Source organism: Corylus avellana, chromosome ca2 (assembly GCF_901000735.1).
Source record: "Corylus avellana chromosome ca2, CavTom2PMs-1.0".
In the NCBI taxonomy this organism is placed as follows: Eukaryota; Viridiplantae; Streptophyta; class Magnoliopsida; order Fagales; family Betulaceae; genus Corylus; species Corylus avellana.
The window spans coordinates 3,216,099-3,222,098 of NC_081542.1; the positions used below are offsets into that span (position 1 = coordinate 3,216,099).

The 6,000-nt window shown below is 37.7% G+C and overlaps 1 pseudogene; it reads right to left on the minus strand.

The window, feature by feature from the left end:
- Window positions 1-3,284: 3,284 nt before the first annotated feature.
- Window positions 3,285-6,000, minus strand: part of LOC132168483 (ABC transporter G family member STR2-like) — a 3,685-nt pseudogene continuing 969 nt past the window's right edge.

Genomic DNA, 6,000 nt, shown 5'->3' on the forward strand with positions numbered 1-6,000 from the left:
TTTTAAATGAATAGTTCAAAATTTTAGAAGATAAACTCGACAAACTTGACCAAGGAACGCTAGTGAAAAACATCTCATTTGCAAATGTTTTGAGGCCTCCATTTTTTGACAGCCCGTGTGTGTGTGTTTTTTTTTATACTGTTTTGGGTTGTATTTGTTATGGTACCATCTCATTTATTTGAAAAAGAAAGTTGACGGTGATGTCCTTGTGTGTTTTCAGTCATACAAGACACAATCAAGGGCATTTTGGTCAGCTCATAATACTAAACATTGCCAAACAAGTAAAATCATGTAGATTAAGAGTCTGTTTGAGATTGCGTTTGAGAAATAAAATTTTTAAGTTAAAAAGAGTTTATGGGTAAAGGCTTTATTTTTAAGCTTTTGTCAAAAATGCGTTTTGGTCATTTTTAAGCTTTTTGAACCCTTAAAAGTGCTTTTAAATTTTTTACCAAATGAATACTTTTTTCTTCAAACAAATTTTTTGAGCGTTAAAAATACTTTTAAATCCCTCAAACTCAATTTCAAACATACCCTAAGTAAAGATGCCTTTGCGAATGAACATCCAATAAGAAGAAGCTAAAAGGTCATTGGGGTAATTTTCTTTTTTTCATTTTTCCTTTTAATATATATATAATGAAAAACAAAATCAAGTCGTGGGTTGGGTTAGGTGGTCTTTTTATTTATTTATTTATTATTTATTTTTTTTGTGAGTACATGGGTTGGGTGGTCTTTGTCAATTAATTTCTACATGTATTCGGAGAGTGGGTAGTACGAAAGAAACATTTTGTTGTGTGAAGATATCATTTCTCAAAAGAATATATGTATTGTTTAATAAAACTGGGCCTGCCCCAACAGCAACAAGCAAATTGATGCTTACAAGTGCTGTTAAGTGAGCGAAGCGTCTCGCGAGCAAGTTCGGGCTCGGCTCGCATAAGCTCGGCTCGAATATTAAATGAAGCACTTCATGAACACAAATCATGGCTCGAATATTAAACGAAGCAAGCTCGGCTCGACTCGGCTAAGCTCGTGAACAGCTCGTATAAGCTCGAGTGTGTATATATATAAACTAAGTAATAGATAATTAATTATAAATCTCATAATTATTAAAACCTTAAAATTGCATTTATATTTAAGCGTTAGAAAATGAAAAATTCTAGACCCTTCGTGATGAAAGAGAGAGAGAGCAATCATTAAAAAAACCTTGATTCAATTAGAGTAGATCCAAACAAAAGGAAGAAGAATCAAGCAGAAACTATTGAGGGAGATTGCGAAAGGCATAAACTATTGATGAATCAAACAGACCCGAACACTATCACTACATGTCTGGTGAGTGAGAGTGAGAGAGTGGGAAATGAGAGTTCAAGTGGAAGATCCGTTGTGACTGGCGAGGGGGATTGAGAGAGAGACGTTAAAAAAATATTTTTTTGTAGGGGCATTGTCCCAATGCAGTCTGAATGCAACCTGTTAACTTGTCCCACATTGTTAAGAAAACATCAATCTCCAAGTTTGCTTATCTATAAAAGGATGCATATCCTCTCTTTTTGAAACCAAATGCCTTGCTGTATTGACTCAGGCTCCATACTGGACTAGCCAGGCTAAGCAAATACTCATATGCAAACTAACTTCTTAAGCCGTTTAAGAGTATTTGAAGTTAAAAAAAAAATTTTAAAACAAAAACATTAAATAAAAGAGCCAGCTCGCGAGCTGGCTCGGCTCGACTTATTATTAGCTCGAGCTCGATTTTTTTGGCTCGCCCTTGAGCTCGACTCGAGCTCGGGCTCGAGTAAAATTTAAACGAGCCAAGCTTGAACAAGGGAAGCTCGCTCAAGCTCGGCTCGTTTACACCCCTAGTTACAACAAGTCATTGGCATATTCAAAGCATCAAAATTTGTCACTACTCCTTTACAACATAAAGGCCAAAAACTTTTGCATCGGCCTTTATTCGATCTTATTTTTTATTTTTATTTATTTTTCGATTTTGTTAATTGTGGTATATTATCGAATAAGTAAAGTCATGCACAACATTTTTCACTCTAATCTAATTAAGTTTTGTTTTCTTTCTGCTATTAATTTTTGTTAGTAATGGTGATAATAATGAAACTAATTAAGCTGGCTCCGCTAATTACATTTGAGTTATATATTATCACTTTAAATTTGATTAGTTAAATTACAATTTTTTTTTTTTTTTTTGGAGAATCAGTTAAATTACAATTGAAGCTTATTAAAATCATTTATAAAGCTCGGTACTCTCATCTAGCCAGTAAGCAAGCACACTTAACAATCATAAACACATATTAAACATGCTTTTGAGATAAGGAATTTCAAGTGTGCAAGAGGCACAAAGATGTGTAGAGTAATGATGAATATTCTTCACACTCGTTTTACATTAGTTGATATGACATATTTTATGCAGTTAACACTTTCTTTCTTTTTCAGTCGTTGACATACAAATTAAATAAGTATGTTAAATGAATGTCAAGAATATAATTACTCTTTTGATCAGACCCAAAATTCCATCTTCAGATTTGATGTAGATCAGATCCCGTTCGCACATCCCTTGGAACTGCGCTCAATCTTGCGATTGGGCGCACGATCGAGCACCCACCTGTGCTTGATCGCACCTGTAACTATGCTCGAGCGCACACAGGAGGCTTATGTGATTTTTTTGCATTTTATTATTTTCTAGCCGACTTTATGTTGTTTTATTAGGGTTAGGGTTAGGGTTTTGAGAGTCTTTATTTCGTTATTTTATTAGGTTTAGGGTTTAGAAGGTATTTATGTCATATTTTATTAGGTTTTGGGTTTGATGCTATAAATATATGCTTATAACCTCCATAGAAAATAAGTTGTTGTTTATTATTGATTTTGATGAATAAAAATACTCAGAGTTGAGTTTCGTGTTTTTTCCTTAAACCTTATATAGTATCCATTGTTTTAAAAAGATTTCTTTGATTACTTGATAGTTTCAAGATCTAGAAATATATATTCGCTGCTTATTGATGTTCTTCGCTGCAGCCCACTAAATCATGCTGCATCAAGATTTTTTTGCCTTCAAAATCGGGCACCATTTCATTGATATCAATAGAAAAGTAGGACAATTTGCAACAAATTTTGGTTTTTGATCTCCAGAGTCACTGATGTTACATTCAACAATAAATCCTCGCAATTTACAAACACAACCAGAGATAATATGAAAAAGAAGAAACATATTAAACAGTTGAGTTTTGGAAAGACAATTACAACAATATGCTTCCAAATTAAGCAAATATCAATTACATCTTCTTCTACTTCCTCTGGTTCTTGGACCCAAAGCGTAGAATCACGTAAAACAAAATCCTATATAGAACAGCCCGGCCAACCCAACATCATGAGCACTAATTCCCACTTCTTCGATTTCCTGGCGCCGGGATCGATTTCAAGGCTTTTCAAAATTTGGAACCCTGTTATGTTGGAGCCGTCGGCGGGGTTGATTCCAAAAGTATGATTTGTCGAATATTGGTTCATCAACAGCCCTTCATACGGATACGTCATTGTGGAAATCGTGTTCATCCATTTCTAGTACTTGGGAATGTCGTGGCTATTCAAGAAGTAGCCGCAGAACAGGAAGAAGAGGGCGATGAAAGCAATCACCGCCGCATAACCCAATATATAGTTCGGCACCACCGAGCTGACGAACACCACAAACGAGTTTGTTGAAAGAAGGGAAACGTAGAGAACGATCAAGAAATATAAGAACGGGCCTCGGGGCTCCAGAGCTTTCCAGACAATGGCGGCGTAGACGGCGGCCTGAAGGGCAAGAAAAGGAAGGTAAGTGACGAAACCGGCGATGGTGTACGACGAGGCTCTGTAGGCGTTATGGGAAGACTCCCGGACAAAAATTAAGCACTCTTGGATGAAGGCTGGGACGGCGTCGTTTGAAGAGAAGAAGAAGAGGCAGACGGTGAAGATGAAGAAGCTGATGCGGTTTGTGATTCCTTGCGAGTCTTGTTTGGGTTTGATGAACATGGTGGCCATCATGAAACCCATTATGGTGAGGACGACAAGTCTTGAGAGGAAAAGCTCCGGCGTGCGATGAATGTTCTTGAAGTTCCGGCGCATGAGTATGAGAGTCTCGGAGAAGAATGAATTCACAAACTTCGGGCCCAGATGCTTGTGCGCCATGGAGTTCTTCGGAGCATTATCAGGGGTGAGATAGTCATTTTCATTGACGATGTAGTCACTGCTATGAGGTGCCGGAGACCTTGGTAGGATTTCGCTCGAGTATTCATAAATGCCGGGGGATAAACTGCTTCACACCATATACATATATGTCACAAAGAGAGAGAGAGAGAGAGAGAGAGCAAATGTAATCAAAGAAGAATTTGAATATGGTAAAATATGAAAAATATTGGGCTCGCAAACTGGGTTGGCTTGTAAGGTCAACCAATCCGTTAAGGGAAATGTTTAGGTAAACGGATTAGACTCGTGAACTTTGAATAAGTTTTTGATACGACTCATTTATATAAGCAAATGACATGATATGACCCGTTTAATAAACAGGTCGTATTGGGTTGATTTGATCCGTATAACACATTTAATAAATTGGTCCGATTGAACCCGTGATTTAAAAACTAAATCAAATAAAAGAAGGGTTAAATACTTTATTCACTCCTGCGGTTTAATTTCTTTATTTTTTGACCCTTAGAGTTTACTTTTTATCGAAGAAGGTCCCTCTGGTTTGCCTAAAGACGGGGATGGTCTTTCTGTCAAAATTTTGTCTAATTTTTGCGGAGGAATCATCTCCGTCTTTAGGCAAACTAGAGAGACTTCCTGTGATAAAAAGTAAATCTTAGAGTTTAAAAAATAAATAAATTAAACCACATGGGTAAATAAGGTATCTAACCCATAAAAGAATGACCTGTTTGACCTGACATGTAGCGAGTTGACTCGAGATTGACATGAATATGAGTATACAAAATCCTAATAGTAAAATTGCCATCCCTAAATTTAGAAGTCGTGTTCTTTACCTCATTGAGATTGGCCCTTTTTGACTTGTCCGGGAAGGTGTAAGCCTCAGTAATTGCATGACTCCATGGTCGCTACTAGCCAATGACCTTGAATTATAAGGGCTTCTCAAACTGTGATCATAATCGTCATAAGCATTAGTTTGTGGCTTTTTGGACTTTCCCTTCTCTAGACTCCCTTCCGCGGGATGACTGCCGAGACACGACGGAGTAGGCGACGGTGCGATAGTTGAAACCGATAGTGATAGATCCTCCTCTGCCAATGCCGGCGGCTTCAAACCGGTACATGCAAATTCAGTTAGTACCTCGACGCCAAGTTCAGATTGATCATACTCCTGTATTACATCGATCAAGTGCTCTATTGAGTTCTCTCCCTTGGGGACTTTCCGCCCCATCCGCGACAAATGGCGGGTGACATCTTTGGGCGATCCTTGATACATGAGCTGCCCACGCGCCAGGATTATGAGATGGTCGAGCAGCAACTGGATTCTCCACGAGGGCTTCTTGCTTCCGCCATTTCTTTTCAATCTTCTTCTTCTTCGTCACCGTGTAAGTAAGGCTCGCAAACTCAAGCCCGCCGGTGAAGTGAACTGTCGATCACCGTCTCGCGACGATCGCTGTTGGTACGAGCCATTGATAATGATATATTGTCCGTACGTATATACTTAATTCTTTGACAACTTTTTTATGGCATAGAGAGAGAGAGAGAGAGAGAGAGAGAGAGGGAGATGGAGAGAAAACTATTGTTGGTGTCACTACAAAAAAAATAGGATTTTCTATCGTGGCTACAGTACATATATTGTTGCCACGTCATTAATTTTCTGACGTTGGAATTTTACTACGTCAGGAATTTTTTTTCTGACGTGTGAATAGTACCACGTCAGAATTTTCTGACGTGTTAGTTTTAACACGTCAGAAAATTCTGACGTGTTAAATACTCCAACGTCAGAAAATTGTTACAAATTTTAAAACATAAAAAAATATATATTTTCTGACG